General features: G+C 39.6%; 1 protein-coding gene across 1 annotated transcript in view; it reads right to left on the bottom strand.

The window, feature by feature from the left end:
• The window catches only part of bmpr1ba (bone morphogenetic protein receptor, type IBa), a 70,395-nt gene extending 50,532 nt beyond the window's left edge, over positions 1–19,863 (bottom strand). Inside the window, exon 1 of the mRNA XM_040155444.1 lies at positions 19,773–19,863. The gene's annotated coding sequence lies outside the window, so the exon portion shown is untranslated. The remainder of the gene's footprint in view (positions 1–19,772) is intronic.
• Between the last annotated feature and the right edge of the window lie 619 nt (positions 19,864–20,482).

Genomic DNA, 20,482 nt, shown 5'->3' with positions numbered 1-20,482 from the left:
AGATGATAAAAAATGTGGGTAATGTGTGGAGAAGCTTGACCGATGTAACCTATTAGGCTCAAGTCTGATGGAGAAGTTTACAAGTCAGTCTTTGTTTGTGCCAAATGTTCTCAAACAAAAAAATCCTATCTCTTTCTGTTTGACATGACCTGAACCGTGAAGGGGCAAAATAACCCATACCATATACTTGTTATGGTATACCATAACAAGTACAAGCATTCTTACAAAAAGAAGCAATACAAATGAAAAAATGAAAAACATGAAAAAAAAAAGATTGAAGAGAAAAACACTATCATAAATTTCATTATATTAAAAACCTGATGGCTACAGTGGGCATTACCCCTGGGAGACACACCTCAGCTCATCTGTGAGCCAACAACAAGTCATTTTACAAACTAAGAGAAACAGCTTCAATCTACCTAATCTCTGACCAGAAGTATGTGGGAAGTAGAAAAAGCCACTGTGGGTGTCAGTTTACAGTCCATCCTTCAGGTATCAAAAGGAGGTGTGTTGCGGTGACGGGCAGGCGGTGTGCCAGACAGTTGGTTGTTTCGAAAAAGGATCAGTCTGGCGGATTACTGCCTAAATCCCTTCTTTCACTGAGTTCCTGCAAACTGTCATTTTGCTCTCTGCTTCACAATAGCTAATGAAAACACTGACAGTTGGGATGACTCGAGAAAAGAAGCGGCCTGCAGTGGAAACACATGTACAAGTATATGTAGATAGACAGAAACCTTTTCTCATGAGCAGTGTCCTTCATCTGCATGTGTTTTGTTGTAACACACTTATTCTTATCTATGTGAAACCTTAAACAGATGAGAGAGATGTGTTGTTTAGAGAACACAGATGTGCAGCCATTGTATTCTAATGACTGAAAGATTGCATTGTCAGCTCATTCACTTTTGCAGTCACATAAATCCACAAACAAGCATATACATGGTTACATAAACCCATCCAGACACACATAAGCACTCACATGTACATGTATAGACATACATGTACATGTGTAGCTTGAGTTTGTGCTATATAATAAGCATTTGTATTTTTTCACTCATTGAAACTCAGGTATCATGATTATTTCAGGGACTTTCCACAGCAAAAATCTCAACATCACTGTTATCAGGTAAAAAATGTAGTCCCTGAAAGTAAAACTTTCAGCATAATATGTACAACCGGCCTTCAATAGGTTCCAAAAATGTGGGAGCCAAATAAGTTTATAGAACTAAAAGTCCAACGCAGATCTGGGAAGCATGGAAACACAAAGAAGAAAGAAGGAGAAATGATTGTGTACTGTGGGCAGTGGATGACACAGGATATTATGTCCAATCTACACATTACAGACAGACATGACTGACATGACCATTATTTGCGCATAAAAGTTATCCATCTGCGTTCTTATATTTACACTGTAAATCCTGGGTGTATACACAAGGGCACACTGTCCAGGACCACAGGTAAAAACCTGTATGACCACAAAAAGTGGCCCAAAATCCACTTATTTTCAGTGGTATTTGGTGTGGGTATTTGTGGTATTTGTGTTTCACGGAACAAAATACCACACCCACTATTCCAAACTCTTCAGCTCCAGTGCTACATGGACTCTCTGCTAATTTTTGGGTAGGGGTTAATCTAATTGTCTTGATTGTAATAAATTCTATATATGGTGGAAAAAAAAAAAAAAAAAACATACTTCACAGTAACACATTTACATGCACTCCCTTCCTAAGTCACTGCATTTAGAAAAATTGTGATCAACAAATGTCCAATACTAAATTTGACGCGAACTATACAGTGGCAAGAAAAAGTATGTGACCCCTTTGGAATGACCTGGTTTTCTGTATTAATTGGTCATAAAATCTGATCTTCATCTAAGTAGCCAAGAATAGACATACACAATGTGCTTAAGCTAATAACACACAAAGAATTATGACCTTTCCCATTTACTGAACACACCTATTAAACCTTCACAGTGCTAGTGGAAAAAGTAAGAGAGGTCTTGAATTTAATAACTGGTCGAACCTCCTTTGGCAGCAATAACCCCAAACAAGCGCCTCTGGTAGCTGTGGATCAGACCTGCACAATGTTCAGGAAGAATTTTGGACCATTCTTCCTTACAGAACTGCTTCAGCTAAGCCATATTCTTAAGATGTCTTGTGTGAATGGCTCTCTTGAGCTCATTCCAGAGCATCTCTATGGGGTTAAGGTCTCGGCTCTGACTGGGGCACTCCAGAGGGTGGATTGTCTTTGTTTGAAGTAATTCTGTTGTAGATTTACATGTGGTGTTAGGGTTATTGTCCTGCTGCATTACCCAACATCTACTGTGCCTCAGCTGGTGAACAGCCACCTGACATAATCCTGCAAGATACCTTGATAACCTGGGAATTAATTTTCCCTTCGATGGTAATGAGCTGTCCCGGTCCACAAACAGCAAAGTAGCTCTGAATCATGATGCTGCCTGCACTGTAATTCATTGTTGGGGTGATGTTTTCATGTTGGTATGCAGTGCCCTTTTTACACCATACGTATTGCTGCGTTTTCTTCCCAAACATTTCAACCTTAGTTTCATCTGTCCCCCAAAAAATTTCCATGTAGCCTTGTAAAATGTCAAGGTGCTCTTTGGCAAACTTCAGGTGTGCAGTGATGTTTTTTTTTTTTTTTTTTTTTGAGAGAAGCACCTTCCTTGGTCTGTCCTGTCATGGACACCATAATCTACCATGCACCATGATTTGCATATGGTAGACTAAAGAACAGAGGTGTTAGCCAAGCTCCAGTGATTCCTTTAAGCCTTTAGCTGTTACTCTGAGTTTCTTTTTTACCTCACTTAGCATTCTGCATTGTGCCTTTGGAGTCGTCTTAGCTGGGCGCCCACTTCTAGGGAGGGTAGCCACAGAACTAAATTGTCTTTATTCACAGACATTTGGCTAACTGTGGACTGATGAATATCTGTAACCCTTTCTAGCTTCATGCAAACCAACAATTCTTGATCCCAAGTCTTCTGAAATGTCTTCTTCTTGTGAAGAGTCAAGGTAGCTCTAACCCACAGCTCCAATCTGTTTTCATTGATCGGACTCTAGATAACTCCTGGCTCTAGTTAACTTTTGTTGATACTTTTTCCAGTCTACATTTTGAATGTTTGACTGACACGATGATTTGTGTGTTTAGTTAAAATAGATTGAGTTTGTTCACACTTGGAACTTAGATGAAGATCTGAGTATATTTTAAGACAAATTTATACATAGATGCAGATAATTCTGAAGGGTTCACTTACTCTTTCTTGCCACTGTTTTCTGATCTAACACCACTCTACAAGCCGGCATACCACCCACCCTCCACCATCTGGAGTGCTGTCACGTAAAACAGTGCTGCCATAGAGGTTTTAGTAAATCCTAGAAAACCATTAAAGGAAAACACATGATCAAATTCATGCGAGTCTGTAAATAGCCAAATGTCTGAACAGAAGATTGATTCATCGTTAGGGTTAATGTGGCAATCACTCAGCAACCCTGGCCTTTTACCCTGCACCCCACACATTACTGCTCAGAGGCACCTCTGTTAGCTGGTCTTGCATACATACATACATACATATACACACACACACACACACACACACACACACACACACACACACACACACACACACACACACACACACACACACACACACACACACACACACACGAACCCACCCATATTGTAAAAGTGCACACCAGCAATTACATTAAAACCTGTATGTCTACCTTGCAGTGTGCCTGTCCTTGCACCATGCCCAGTGTCCAGGTCCTCTAATGAAAAACCGACACACACACTCTGTGACAAAAATCTTAAATCTAAAACAATATTGATCCGAACCCTAATAAAACTAGACTCAAGCAGACAATGTCTGTCTTTTTCTTTTACGTTGTCTTTTTCTTTGTTTTTACCCTCTCTCTCTCTCTGTATGTGGCTAAAACACACATTCACAGGAAGGCTATATTCAACAGCCAGCAGCAGCTCTGTAATTGTATTTACAGCAACCTGGCTGGATTAGATTACAATGAAAACCATCCAACTCATTTACAGGCCAGAAACTCCCCCAGGAAGGCATCACAAACCATGGCTGCTAAATTCAAATACCATTTCAGAACTGGATATTAATATACTACAAAGAGAAATTGGGGAAAAGGGAGGGAATTGAGAAAAAAAAGAAGAAAACTGTTAAAGGAAAATAACTGGAAAAAAAATAAATGGGATTTCTATATTCAAAGAGAGAGGGGGAGTATTTTTTAAATCCCAGTCTGAGAACTTGTTGTTAGGGATGAGGCTAAAGTTTGGGATTTAAAAACTAATCTACATAGTTGCTGTAATCTCCCTACGCAGTATGTTTAGTATAGCCACAAAACAAAAAAGTTCAGTTCTTGTTGAAAGTAAAATGTGGTGAAGAAGACCCTGAGAAAGACAGAGATACTGTACAGATAGTAGGGAGGGAGAGTGAGCGCAGTGAGGCAGAGAACAGGACTGATACTTTAATCATTTGTAACAAGGAGCACAGTATGTTTTCTCCAGCCAGAAAAAAGATCTCGTACACAGACAGGCTTCATTTAACTTGCATGTAGAATTAAAACTGCAATGTGTTTGCATGCACATACACACTCATGCTTTAATTAAAAACTCAAAGGGTTATGCAAAGTAGAACAACGTGTCAAGGGTGTTCATCTTATTTTAATTCTTTATTTAAAACCATGCTCAGGGTCTGTTTATGAGACAATGGCAATATTGACGCCAGCAGCACAAACCAGAGAGCTTTCATTGTCTCAGGCAAACTCCTGCCAACTCCAATAAAATCCAGGCAACCATATTTTGCATGTAGCCTGACCTCAGACGAACTTTTCCATTTAATGTCCTCATTTAAATTTGATCACAGGTCCAACCCTTACAGATCTCACATATCCTGTACGTATGTTGCTTTTAGTTCTCTATAAGATGTTATCACTCCAAATATCCAAATTTATTTTGCTACCTGAGGACAGCCCGCAGAAGGATTCACCAAAACTGCATCCCTTCAGTCAAACTCAAAGCATCTGCAGACCACCCTTTCTGGCTGCAACCCTGCCAGCAAACATCAGCTGTGTTTGCAGAAGTTTGTTGACGCTGCGATGTTGGCGACTGACGTGATGTGTTTCCCCAGAAAACAGCCCCAGAGGTGTGAAGTACAGTATGGAGTCATGAACAGGTTAGAGCTCTGTGTCTGTATATGCGTTTATATGTGGGTGATGGTCATTGCAGTGTGAATTTTAGGAGGTGTCTGAGATAGAGAACAGCAGTTTAAAGGATATGACTCATTACTGGCTCTATAGACCCCTCAGTTTGTACCTTCTCTACCTGCAGACCTAAAACAAGGAACAAATCTATTTACCTGCCAGGTTACCAAATCTTTTCCGCCTGTTCGCTCTGGAACCTTTTTTCACCTAAACACTGAGGTTGAAATGTGTTGTGTGCAAAATGAACTTGCATAGTTTAAAAGGTTAATGTGGGTGCAACACAGAAAATTAGATCCTTTTAGGCCAGTTCTTGTTTTGTTTCTTACTATAGAAATGGACTGACACAAACTATAATATTATGACCTCTTGTTTTAATACAAAAGTGTTCTTTTTGGACTTTAAATGGGTTATGTTGTTCCTTAATGAGCTGTGACATAGGGCCTTTACTTGCAAAGAAGCAGGTTGTTGAATGGACTTGCACGTTTGAAAGATCAAAACAGTTGAAACCTGAAGCACACCAAAAAGTGTCGTACCAGTTGATTAATGTGACAATTCTCCTCTTCATTTATTCCACAAAAACAGCAAGCACATAGGTACTAAACACCACAGGGAAGCACCCCCAACGTGAAATCACAAGCTCCTCCTGAATAAATCTGGGGAATTATGCTTCCATGTCTCAAATCAGTGAGAAAGTGAAATTGTGCTCTTGAATCTGGTATTTTTAAGCCGACATTATATCAGACGGTGGATGCAAAGTATGTGATTTCTACATTACAACATGTAACGTAGAAAATTAAATGAATGAACTGTAAACATTTTAAGGATTGCTTCTCTGGTTTTAAAAAAACCACACTGCTGCTACAGAGCCCTTCGCTTACTTCCATACAGTACACCCACTCACGGCCCTTTTTTAACATCCTATATGTGAGGCTTACCTTACCCGCACCCCAGTCTGATTAAATCCCCATGAAGGTGGAGATAAAGAGCAGGCAGAGAGACAAAGTATCTGTAAATATCTGATAGTGCTAAAGTGGTGTTATAATAAATCGTAGCATAACAACATAACCGGGGAAAACTATATTTTGTTAGCACGGTCATGGCTGGGATGTTTTTGCTGTACTTACTTAGCAGTTAAATGGCAACTAGGTTTACAAGTACATAATAATGTGATTATGGCCAATAATCAGAGTAAGGCATTACTCCAATTAATTTCTTTACATGCTTTAGTGAAAGTATAACACTGTTCCTTTCAGTGTTTAGATTAGAATCAAAAATGGGGCGGTACCCTTAATGAGTATGATTAATTTAATTAAATTTAAATCAATTAAATTCTATTGTTTTTATGACACAAAATGTTTAAATAAGAAAGAAAAACTATATAAAATTTATATTTTACATAGAGACATCTGCATAGATGCATTCTGTTTTTGTGTAAAAGCTGCTTGATGGATTTTGGAATATTTCTTACATCTTATTTTTTTCCCTAAACATATTGTGAAAATTAAACTGATCCAACTGTACTTTTCTATCAATCAAAGCAGAAAATACATGATATACTGTATACAGTACGACCACATTATCAGACATAGACCTACACATCACTAATAGTGCAGTCTGGCAGATTCAATTTAAATTGTAAAAATCATTTGTTTAAGTCAGATGCTTAAAATAACTGCAATACACAGTATGTATTGTACCTTCATTGCTTAATAAGTGACAGTACAGATTTATAAGTAACTGTGACAGAGATTACAGAGCTTGTCACAGAGTAACAATTTTTTTTGGATGGGTGGATGATGGTTGGATGGTCTGTCAGGAATTATGGGTAGAGGGCTGAACAAAAAACGCAGATAGCAGAAACACAGACAGAAAACAACATTGAGAGGTAACTAGAAGGGCACAGTAAGGGCAGAAACACGCAAAACTAATTCATACGGGATGAAAACCAATCTTGAAGGAGAGCCACTTCACCTTGAGAATGCCTTGTGGCAACAAAGAACGTCCACAGCCTCCCGATTATCCTTAATTTCCTGCAGCAGAGGGCCTGGTTATGGCAAAGCTCAAACTAGTTTTCATTGCTTCATTAAATACATTTGCAAAGGGTCAAGAAAAGGTTTGAAATAAGCTCTTGAGATCTGCATGGCACACTGCATGGCCTATCGAGATGTGAAGAAGACCAACAGAACTCACTGGGAAAATAATACAGGGTTTGGTGTATTTCAGAGTGTGCAAGGAAGAGCATATGTAAAGCATATGTAACTCTTCATGTTTCTTGGAAGTACAATAATGATTATGGAAATGTCTCAAAAACTCTCCACACTGTGGGTATTTTAACTCAGACTATTTTTTAGTCATTTTTTTAAAGCATTCATTGTTTTACCAGCTGCATGTTGGATGTAACATTTATATTTTATTTGACATCCTTCACCTACCTCGGTTGAGTTTATGTTCACCCAGCTGAGTCCCTCACATTTGTCTGTGCCAGTTTGAGCTTATTAAATCTTAAAACAGAATATGACGTTTGGTCAGATGGATTGTTTTACTATTTTGTGAGATTGTGCCTCATTTCTAAAACCATTTTTTTACCATTTTGTGAAATGACAAGATGTCAAACAACGTATGTAGCTGAGTGAAGTTCTTGGCACGAAAACATTTACAATTTTAGAGCAATAATATCACTAGCAAAAGGAAAATATTCCCACTCCATGAGCCAAGTATCAACAGGAGTTAGGTATCAACGAAACCAACACTGTAAGCCTCCCTTTACACCAAACCATGTTCAAACCATATTTCTGATTTTTAACTAATTTACACCAAACCTCATAACGTACGACATTCCTGAGTCAAACTATTTAAACTTGGGAGCAGGTGAGTCAATGGATCATGTTTCAATTTTAAATTTTTAAGAATTAAATTCTTTCATTCTTATGCAGAAAGAAATTCAGCACATAAACCACTTTATAAATGAAACATTGAACAAAAGTTATCCCCACAATTTTATTGTCATTATTATTATCATCATTATTATTTAATAATAAGACATGTTGATGTTTGAGGGCTAAGTCATCTTTGCTGCTCGCTGGACAAGACAAATCTTTCAAACCAAAATACAACCCATATGTGATGCAGCTCAGGTGTTGGTATAAAAGGCAATCAGCAATGATTGAGCAATGACAAGTGCCTTTTCCCCTCAACAATCAAAATATGAGCCATTTCAAAATTAAATAATAATCCATGATAAACATTTTAACATTACCAAAGCCTCAACAAACATTAGTTTGTCGTATAAAATCTGTTGGCTGACAACTAATTCTCCATCATTTGCTACCTATTTTCCATCTCACACATTCACAGACAACAAAGGACAGCCTCGTTGGGTGGATTTTCCCCCCGCCCATTTCCCCCTCCAGGCGGCTGCAGGCCTCGTAAATGGCTCCAGACGCAAGGACTGTGTCCACCATCTGACAATGATTAGGACACTGCCTCGCTGAATACAAGTAGATCCTGCACACTCAATGGCTGCAACACACCTTTATATACAGAAAAACCAAACATGCCACCCACCAATTTCTAGATTCAGCTGGAGATGCCAATCAGCAGTGAAGTATGAACAGCGTTAACTTCATTTCAGTGCTGGGATACACAGAAGGTGGCATGCATCAAAGAAAACTCAGAGAGATGCTACAGAACAAATGCCCGTAAGACAGCTTAGCTTGAACATCTTAAATGTTCCTTTTTTGTAGATCAATTTACAGACTTGTTTGGGTACTGACACTGCAACCACATCATGTCAAAATCTATTTTTTCATCTGTAGAAATGCTAAAAATCTATCTCACAAAGTGGAGAGTTGAACCAAAAGAATCAGGTGTACGCTGACTGACATAACTAGACTTTACACATGTATTTAAGTTAAACTGTTGCAGATGAGCGTATAGATATTTTTCGTCATAATATAAAACATCTATTATAAGTGTATACTATATTAGCATTCTTTGTCATGCATGTACAGAAGCCAGTTTTCTTTCTGTCTCTTTTTCTCCATCTTTATTTCTCTGTCCTCCTTCCATTCTTTCTTCCTTCTCATTTACACACACACACACACACACACACACACACACACACACACACACACACACGGTTTCTTTCCCTCTGTTCCTGTCCTCCACCCAGACATCTGATAGTGATTATAGCACAGCTTCAAAAACACAACTCACTTAACTCTCCACTATTAACTGACTTGCTACCACTGACATAATTTGTTCATCTACACGCAGAATTGCACACACACAGACACACAGACACACAGACACACACGGGCCCCTGGAGTTTTTGCACAGGCAAAAAGACAGTCGTTGAGCCACATGAACACACACCCCAATCACACCACCACATGCACTGACCCTCCACCCCTTAAGCCCCCATTTCAGGCAGGACCCTCATCCTGTCTACCCCCTCCCTCCCTCCCTCCATCTCCAGTCCCCTGGAACAGAACAGTCACGGCTGTGTGCACCGTTGATTAGCTAGAACCTGAACCCAGGGGCAACACTGGAACGCTCAGTGTTCTTTACTGTGTTTCCTTTTTAGAGAAAGGGAGTCTCTGACAACTTGGCTTCCCCTGACCTATTACCTTATCTTCTACTAATATAAGCCTAACATTAAGGCAACATTCACTGTTACTCAGGTACCTTTTCTTTAACTGTCACCAAGATACAATAGAAGAGAAAAGAGAATTATTTAGCTGACGCTTACAAGATGAAAAGACTAGAGGAACACGTGGGGATGTGTACAGTGGTCTGGGGCTGTAATTGTGCGGTGTTATCTGGTGACTTGAGTGCATGCAGGCCATTGTGTCTGTGTGTGTGTATGTGTGTATCTGTGTTTGTTTGTGTGCATGAAGTTATTTGTCATGGCTAATTCTTTAATCCCCCAACATATGCGTGAAACCTTCAACAGATGCCTCTGAGGTGAATCTGCACACACAAGCCCACACACACAGAAGAAATTGCACTGCTATCATTACTATTAATCCCTGTGCACTGTGCCTGCTGCAGCCAGTGAACAGATCTAGGAACATGGTTCAGAGAACAAACGAAGAATTCTTTGGCCTTGATGGAGAGTAAGCTTTCAAAAAGAAACTGAGATGTGTTTTACAGTGTTTGCGAGGAATTCTGTCGTTTTGATTTGGCTTAATGGAATCTTAAAGAGGGCAGACTCACAGAATCCACATGGTGAATTAAACAAACTTGTTGATGTCTGTCAACCTCCTGATCTCTGTCTGCTGCTGATATAACTAAGCTAGCTGGCCGTTGTAAAGCAGCTATAAACAGTACTTCTATCATCCATTTACTCCAAGCAGCCAGGGAGTTAGGGCCTCTCTTTTTCTAATTTTGTAAAGTAAAAACGAAATACAAAATGCAACAAAACGCTAGCATCTATCAGAAAAACTGTTCAGTGTTTACCAGTGTCTAAGCAGCTCAACACTGTTGAGAAACAATCATGTATCATCATCACGCAACTAGACAATAAAGGACTTTAAGGTTTGAATAACATGAAGCTCTGTTATGTGGCGCACATTTCTTCTATTAGTGTATTAGCTTGGAATTTTACAAGTGAGAGTGATTGTATCTCATTTTGCAAAAACTAAATGAACATAATACATGAAACACAGCTTGTGCATTAACAAACTAACTCATTTTAGGTGATTAGAAAAATGATAGTAATATGAATGCTGATCTGCCTTACATGTTGGTACATCATCTTCCTGGTTACTCATCTGGCAGAAGCCAACACCACCTGGCACCTGCATAAAATATTTTGAGCCGGAATTGGGCGCTTTACTTTTACATCAGTCCCATTCTACCATGTCTTGTATCATCAGCTACATTATGCTGAGTAGAAAAGTCTCAAAATAACTTAAAAGCAAGCTTCAGTTGCTATATATGGCTTACTGCTAGGTAGGAGCCAACGGTGGGTACTGGGATGATGTTTTTTTCCCCCTACAGGAAGCTAAGTGGACATGGTTCAGGGGTTTAAGCTTGTAAAAACACTGCTCCCAGCATTTTGCATTGAATATTAAACTAGCGAGCATGTGGGGCAGGTTTGTGTGTATGAACACGCACCTGTTTGGTTATGGATGTGAAACTAAGAATGCTGGTAGGTCGTGTTTGAGTTCAGGAAAAAATATGTTTGGCATGTGTGTATGAGCAGCAAGAATCTCTCAAGAAACATGAACAATTTTAAAAAGAGAAAAACTATTTCAAGTGTTCAGATAATAGTGAGCATAAGAAATAGACCAGATTTTCTATTCATGACCTCTTGCTGAGTGATGCTTCCTGTGTGAGGTCATAATATAGTGGCAACGTTTCCAGTCACTGTGTGTGTGAGGCTGACCTGATATATAGTCATTTGCCTGGTGTCTTTGCCACCTGCAGTGGCCATTTAGCAACATCTGGTCTCTCTAGGATTCTAAATTGCTCTACATTTCTTTCTAATTTTGGATCTCGCTCTCCAACTTATCTGGCACAGCTGATTCATTGTTGGGCATCTGGTCTGAACTGTTTTTTGTTTTTTTTAGTTTTTTTATACATCACCTAACTAAATTTACAAACAACAGCCCTCCTGCTACCTCCTCCTCACATTTCCTCTATCTACTTCCATTTACTGGTCTCCAATTAAACTCATTGTTAGTCTCTAAAGAAACTATACATCCGACTAGATCATAAATATCCTGTTCGTGTTCATCTCACCAGCAGATGTCAGTGAACAACGTATTCGCCCCTGGCTGCACCTATCAATAATCTGATTCAATAAGCATTACACTGTCTCAGAGTACACAACACAAAGACTCCCAGAGGCCTGCTTCATATTGTAACTACCTTGTGTGATGAATATGTATAAATCCATCGGACATGTAAGTGAAGAAACAGGCCCCCCTTAGATTTGATTTCCCATGCATCAGATTCAGTATCTTTGGGGGAAATTCGATTTAGTGTCCATCGAATTTAATTACTTTGGAATAATGGCTTTGGAAAACACATTGACAAGCCCATCATGAATTTATGTGTCATGAGAAGGTGGTGTCTGCACAGGCAATGTGGACGCAATTTCAGGCAGGCGGTTATCAATGATGTGACACAGAGAAGTACATCTGCAGCAGCGCATTAGCTACTCGTCTGTGCAGGGCAGTGGAGGGCTTTTAGAACGAGGGAGAGAGACAGACAGAGAGAGAGACTGGGAAAGAGACAGAGAGAAAGAAAAATACTAAACAGTTACTTCTGAGTTTGATTATACCCCATCCTTTGCCAAAGACACATCTGCCCGAAACAAAAAAAGCCATTTATCATTCTAGAAATAAATGCATGCATGTGGAGGACTATAGGACAAGTCAGTGAAGACTACCTAGGTTAAAGAGAGAGAGAGACAGACAGAGAAACAGAGCAAAAGTCAAAGAAGCAAGTACATACCACAGAGAGTTAGAGATAATACCTTGAACTCTTTGACATAGTTACATATCTTTTTCCACTTAATAGCATTTTTTCCTGGCCATCTGCCTCTCTCAGTTTGACCGACTAGCTGAGTCACTAGCTTCTCTGTGCGTCTGTTTACCTCATTTATATCTTCATGCTGAATGCCTGAACACAAAAACCTGGTCAGATTAAAGTCAAATAAATGTAAAGGTGGTCTGTTTTGTTGTGACTAGATAGTTTGACAGATTGAACTATGCAGCGAAACACAGAACTGCTTATGTGCCTTACACAGCCTGTCGTTTAACAAGAGATAGTCAGTTTTCCATCACTCAGTCTGACCTTTAACCTTTCAGACAGACATTCTTAGAAAATTAATAACTGGCAAGGCTACAACTTGAAGTAATTTATCTTTGTCAGTCTTTCTCTCTGCACATATAGAAAAGGAAACCTGAAAACTGACACTTGATGCCGTATTTAAAGAATGACTCAGCCTGAGTTAACCAGTTTTTCCATATTTTATTAAAACTCCAAATAAAATGGATATCCAGGCCAAATGAGGAGATGTCTAGACCAAGAGACCATGAAGTGAAGGTACTTACTGAAACTTAACAGTGACACTTGCTCTTGCAAATATTTCTCCCGTCACTGATGGAATGGCACCTCAAAGGCACCATGAAAATTGGGGGTCTTAGGTTTGGGGGGGCAGGAGGGATGAAATTGTCCCAAAGTGGATCCAGATGGTTATCTTTCCCTCCCTGAGACCTCTCTTTTTTCCCCCCTCGTTCCGCCACTCATCACTCAATCATTTCTCTCTCATGAACTACAGGCCTGGTGATTACTTTGGTTAGGAATGAGCCAAACTAAACACAAGAAGGCCACAGCTGTGGTCTACCAAATAAAGAACAGCCTCACAGTTCAAAGCAAAACAGTATGCGAGTTAAAGCATCCTCAGGGCTTAACCTGTTTATGCTTGTGATCAGGGCTGTTCTTATCAACAATACACAGTATGTTTTTTATTAGTGATTGAACTGTACATCGTTGTAGCGAAAAATAACTACACACCAAAAGAAAATGACAGAGGTGCACTTTCAAGCACATTGCTCAGATGAAGGGGGTGCAGATGCCAAAAAAAGAGAGAGAAAAGAAACTAAAGAGGGGTGGCTGAGCTGTGCGACCTGTGTGAATTACAGAGCAGTGAGAGAAAATAGCCAAATCATGAGATCAGAAGCTGGCTGGTAGTATGTTTTAACATCCGCCCAGTGGGACACAGGCCCAAACTGATTCTGTGGACTATTAGTCTAGCTAATAAATCATAATTTATACATGTTTTCTCCTATCAACCTATGCTGTTGTCAGTGCAGTATTATGGCCAGCAGCTTTACTTTAGCCGCAAAGTTCGTCACAGTAATTTGCTGATTACTATGATCTCCTTCTGGGTCCTGGAGCTGTCTTCAATAAACAAGAGGGCTGGAATATTTCAAGTACTGTTTCTAAAAGCTGCTGATGCCAACTCTTCGTCACATCATTCAAAGGAAAGAAAAAGGAGAACACCGGGGGAGGAGTGGCTGAACTGTGCGCCCTGTGAGAATTATAGAGCACAGGCACAGAATAACTCCATCATGAGATCAGGAGATGTTGTGTGTTTTAAATGTCCACCCTGAGGGGGAGCAGGGGAGTAATGGAGCAGTAGATTAAGATAATGAGACTGAGCGGCTGGATGATCTGGTTCTGACAAGATAAGCACAGACATGAATATAAATGCACCCTACATTATATATGTGCATTAACAAGCTAACACTATCACACACAGACACATTCTTCTGACTCCCACTCACTCTCTCCTACCATAACGCAGAACATACAGTACATGCGAATTCATTGTTCACCACAGACACGCTTGTCAATAACACCCACACCTACTTCACCGACACTCTACTTCAGTCTTCCTACAACCAGTCACAGACACCCACTTTATCAACTTTATCTTACAGTTCTATACAGACAAACACAAACTGTTCACATATGCATATAGTAGCTACCACAAACCATCAAGATAGACCTTGCTGTGTATTAGCTGTGCCTCTATCAGTGTCTTCCTCATCATTTATCTACAGTACAGCAGCTGCATTTAACCCAGTAGGCAAATATCCTGTCAGATGCTATCTTGTCTCTGCAGCTCATGCCCTGCCCTAAGTCTCTTTTGAACTGGAAGGGTAATTAAACAAATGTATTATACACTGGTCACTCCGATTAAGAACACATTTTACTTTTTACACAGCAATGGTAGAAGTACTATACAATTTATGTTCTACCTGAAAAAGAATGGCCCGAGTCCTGATTCATCGTGTCATTATTCACAAATGCATGACAAAACAGTAAGTCTTGCTAGGTTATAGAGACATTTACACACAATGCTGAGAAGAAGGTGCATAATGAGCCACTAAACTGTATATTCATATATTCACTTATGATGATGGCAGACTGACAGACTAGTAGAACAGTGTGAAAAAGATCGTAAATGATCAAAGATCCTGCCCTGCTGATTACTAGTACTCACTGTATTTCACATAAAATTGAGGAATTTGATGTGACAAGAGTCCGACGACGACAATGTTGTAAATGAAGTGCAAGTGACTGTCCATGTGTAGAATACTGTTCTTTCACAGTCAAACTCTTTATTGGGGCATGCCTCTCTACAAGACTTTTTGGTGGGCAAAACATTTTTTATTTTTTTAACTTAATAATTTTTAACTATGTGCTTTAGAGAAATTTCATAATTCCAAAACCATTATAAAGAAAATCTTGGTATTAGCCTCCTATATTCTGTTCTTTCAATCAGTGTCTTCAATTTATAAATTTATCCCTACAGAATGTAAACAACATTGATGCTGTTGCAGGAAATATACAAATACAGTACACAAATACCCTTTTTTTTTTCTTTTAAATTTATTTATTCGACTATTTTACTATACATTTTTTTTAGCTAAATAAATAACCTGATCTACTGATACATATTGTGAGTATTGTGTGTGATGTGCAGTACAAAAGTATGTTTGAGCCTTGTGTGTGCAGAGGGAAACCTGATGGGAACCATGTGTGTGAAAACAAAGATCTCACACACACACACACACACACACACACTTATGATCTTGCTCACGCAATCACTTTTTTACAATTTAATATGTGACTTTAGGATGAATATACTGGAATTAACTGCTTTCATAAGACGGCCAGGACAGGCTTCTAGAGCAAACTCAACATGATTTCAGTAAAGTAAAGACATCCATGTAAAGCATATACATGTATGTATGCATATACATTAAGATATACTTTGCTTTGGTTTCTTGAGCTTCAGATAGCTGGGTGAGGGGATAAAGATAAAGTACACAAATGCTGTGTGCCCCACACTATTGAGAGATTTGGAGGAGGGCTATGACTTTAGGGAAAATGCGAGTGAAGAAAATAATAATTCGTCTGCCCACAGCTATCCTTGAATCTGAACAAATCCAACATGACATCTGCAGTTGGACATGTGAGAGCCACGTAGCATGTCTGGTAGACAGAGACAACTCACCACACAGATGATGATCTCAAGTGTTGCTTAAAAGTTTGCTGTTTTATTCCAATCTGTGCTTTAATTTTTCCTGTATTCCCTCAGTTTGAGCTAACTACATTTTTGGTCAAGTACTTTGGTTCCAAATCAAGGCAAATTGTCTGAAAACTTACCTAAATAATATGTAAACCTAAATCTTAATCAGGCTGCCTTAGCGTTTTCTGCCTAAGAAGCCATGCTGATTGAGAAAAATACCCAACCACAGCCATAGTGGGATTAAAGACCGCAAAGTTTTATTGAGAAATAGCAGCAGGAAGTCCTATGGGAGTGCAATTGGCCATAGCTTGGCGAAGATTTGTTAAGTTTTAATTGAGGTTAGAAAGGGATCTAAATCTACATATGGACATGTTTAGCCACTTTTTTCTTAGCTTGATAATTTTACAAAGGGGTACTGATTAGGTGAAGAGCTGCAGGAGATTAGAGCAGTTTGGGTGAACCTCAAATCTGCAAATACACATAATCAATGTCAGCAATGCCTTTTCCTGTGTTTCATTGTTGCTCAATTTCTTCTAGAGGACCGAGCCAGGGAATTCAGGTATGGTGATAAATGTGACAGTTTTATTTTGCACATTCAACATGCAGTTTTCATTATGAAAAAAACCTTTCAACGCAGTTTATTATCTTTATTATCTATATGCCTTGAGGAATTTTCAAGGCATGTGCAAATCCTGCTAAAATGATCTGAATATCTGTTTCAGAATTCAGGTAAAGATAAATACTATAAATCACCTTGACACCGTAATTAAGAGAGACAGATCTTTGAGAAGGAGGACTCAGGCTTAAGGTTCTTATCTCTTTTTGATTGTTATCAACTCAATCTCTAAATTGAGGAAACTGGACATTAGAGAAGCTTAACACGGTCAAACTGTCCTCGGGTATGGTTATTTAGTACATGTCACTAGGTGCGTTTACCTGCACAAAATAAAGTGGTGACTGTAGTCGGATTGAGGTGCCTAAGATGTACACATTTTTCTAAGTAAGGTTCACCGCTATAAGTGCAGAAGCATGACAGGCAGTTGGATCTGACATGCAGCCATCACGGCATCAGATGAAAAAGGCTAATAACACGTCTCTGAAAATCTTCTGAATGCTTTGTCTTTTTGGTCTTTGTTCTCACTGAACCCTTTCAGTCCATTCATGTCCGTTTCATGAGCTCCCAAAGCTGCTCATTGTTTAATAATTTCTCTCAACAAAACCCATTGTTACATCTAGTTTAGCGTCCTCTGAACTTTCTGACACCTATACATTTAAAAAAGAAAACTACATTAAATAAGACTGAGGTGTTCATCAGGGGAAAAACATTTACAGATTTGCGTTAACTATTTTCTTTTCTCATTTTGACCTTGACTTTGATGCAGTTAAGTCAATCAGACTTCACATAACATGTCTTAGAAACAGAATACTGCTCTATTGGGTCATTGTGCGTGTAAATGTACTCTTTGAATAGATGTCTGTCAGTCTTTTCCTCTTTGTGTTCCACTCGTCTTTCCTCCAGATAGATAAATTGAGTTTGTTTTTGGCAAATTTGCTATTCTTGGCATGTAGATCAAGCTCCAGCAATGTGATCTCAATTTCCAGCAGTCAGTATCAGACACCTGGTCTCACATCACGAGGTGTATGAAACTGTTAAGTGTCTCAGCTGATCTCTGTAACACAAACATACACACACGAGAAAAGAAAAGGAGGGAAAAGTTCTGTTTACAGCTGCCATGTGAGACTCAATTACGCAGCCAATTGAGAATTGGCTATTTTTCAGATTTGTGTGATGTGTTCCTGACCAAAATAAGATTGCTGTTCCCAGTGAGGCCTCATCAACTGCATACACTTACTAGACTGGCACACAAGGAAAACAGCACGCACAAACACACACACACATACGTCTGAACCTCTGCTTCTCTCATTCATATTTGCTGAGTTTTTTTCTGCAAGGTCCCCTAGTGCTACTGCCCCCAGACCCCTAAGATGAGGTGAGGTAAGATTTGGAGCCACAGTATTATGCCATCTGGATATACATTCACACATGCTTGCTCAAGAGCACGCATACACACACGTACAGATATACTCTTGTCATAACCCACACTGACAAACACATGGACCTGGTTACCGGACTCGGAGGGAGAGTTGAATACTGTGTGCATGCCTGTGTGTGTGTGTGTGTGTGTGTGTGTGTGTGTGTGTGTGTGTATAAATGGGGTGTATGGGGAATACTGGGCTGTAGGTTATTCAGTGCTGGAGGCTGTGCTCAGGTTCATTTTATTATTTTTTTTCCGGCTTTCTGGGCCCTTTGAGAAGGGGGGTCACTTCACCAAGTCTCAGAACTTAAAAATAGGTCATTGCTACTACGATATTTAGACCCTTTCTCCCAAAAACAAAGAATCTCAACAGAAAGCGTTTTCAACTTCTTGTGGTGGTAACTGAAGAATAATATTTTTACAGATTTCATTAAAAAAAAAACAAAAAAAAAAAACTCACAGATACGGCTCATGTGAGAGTTCTAAAAAAACATAACAAAGGAACTGTTAGGTTTCCCTAAAAAGCGGTGAATGTTAAGTCAAAGTTGTGATAATTATGATAATAAACTTCATGACATCTGCTTACAAGGTTTGTGTCTGGGCTCTCGCATGTATAAGTCAGGAAAACATGCAGCTGTTATTATGAAGTAGTCACCCATTATCTTTAAAATCTACAAAAACAGGTGAGATAAAAAAATAAAAAAATAAATAAAATCTTATTTTCTCATCACTGTGGAACTGGTGATCAGATTCATTGTGTGTGTCATCTTGAAAACTTTCTGACTGTATCACTGTTTATGTATTTAGTTTAATATCTGCAGTAACTGGTGCCGTTTTCTGTCCAGGTATCTTTCTGAAACTAGTGTGTATTAATATCCTCACTACCAGCACTCATATACAGAGATAAGGTCAATAGATTTTTTATTCTTTTCAGATACCCTAAGCACATGCAAACACAAGTACCATCATTCACAAAAAAGACAATGAAACGTCTTGCTCCCCCCCATCTTACGGCCACCGTCTTATTAAGAGTAATGCTAGCTCGCTTAATGCATACAACAGTTATGTCACAGTTTCTTTAAATTTGAACATACATTTACTCAGCGGGCTGAGACTAATGGGCCGACATGTAGTGGTTTGGCTGGTCAAGTAACGCACAGAGGCAGAGACGGAGCTGCGCAAAGCTGCTCAAACTCTCCGCACTTCGACTTCTCTTCCTCACGTTGCGCTAAGAGCGCCGCGACGTCTTACGCGCCGAGCTGAAGGGGCAAGCCGCGCGTGCAGCGGATTGTAAACACCCAGCAAACACAAAAGGAGCGACGACTGTCAGACTTGCCGAGGTGATAGCAAACCGTCGCGATTTAAAAACAGGCGCTGGGAACGCAATACTCACGCAGAGACCGTGCGTTAGCGTCACCCGCCGTCACTCGAAAGTTGACTCACCTCGGGGTACTTTCTAAGTCTTCTTATGCCGGTGGAGAGGAAAAGTTTTCAGCACTCGGTACTCCGGGTACAGATGCGAGTCGGTCTGTCTCCACGCCGGAGCTGCTGTTGCTGCTGCTGCTGCTGCCTCTCTCTCTCTCTCTCTCTCTCGCTCTCCTTGCTCGCTCGCTCGCGCGCGCGCGCACACACACGGTCACATATTCGTCTCACACATGAAAACGTCTCTGCTCCTCCAAAACTCACTCAGCTGTATGAGGGGTGATTAATGCCACAGGGAAGCAGTGCATTCGCAGGAGAGAAGGGATTGGGGTTTTTTTTTTTTTGTTTTTCTGCTGCTGCTCTGAAAGCCACTCGTCCACTTGGTGTCTTATGAATAATAAACAACTAAAAATGCCCGATTGCACTGTTCTTTCACAAATGATGAATTGACTAGGAACCTGGAAGTCAGAGAAAAAAAAAAAAACAACGGGCAAAAAGTTGGCCTTGTCTGCTGCATGGAATCTAGTGATTATAGCATGTTTTATATCTAATTTATTAGTCTTTCAATTACAGTATTAAATATCTCAACAGAACACCCAACGAGTTATTGACAGTCACATTTTTTTAAATGGACTTTTCTACCAAGAAATGTTTCCGTGAAAATAGGGCGGTCGCCAAAAGTAAAGTGTGTGGGTATTTTCTGATGACAATTTTTAGTCTTCGTAATTACG

The sequence above is a fragment of the Xiphias gladius genome, chromosome 19, assembly GCF_016859285.1.
Source record: "Xiphias gladius isolate SHS-SW01 ecotype Sanya breed wild chromosome 19, ASM1685928v1, whole genome shotgun sequence".
NCBI classification, from domain to species: domain Eukaryota; kingdom Metazoa; phylum Chordata; class Actinopteri; order Istiophoriformes; family Xiphiidae; genus Xiphias; species Xiphias gladius.
Note: the sequence above shows the minus strand (reverse complement) of the source record. Positions and strands in the feature narration are given on the sequence as shown.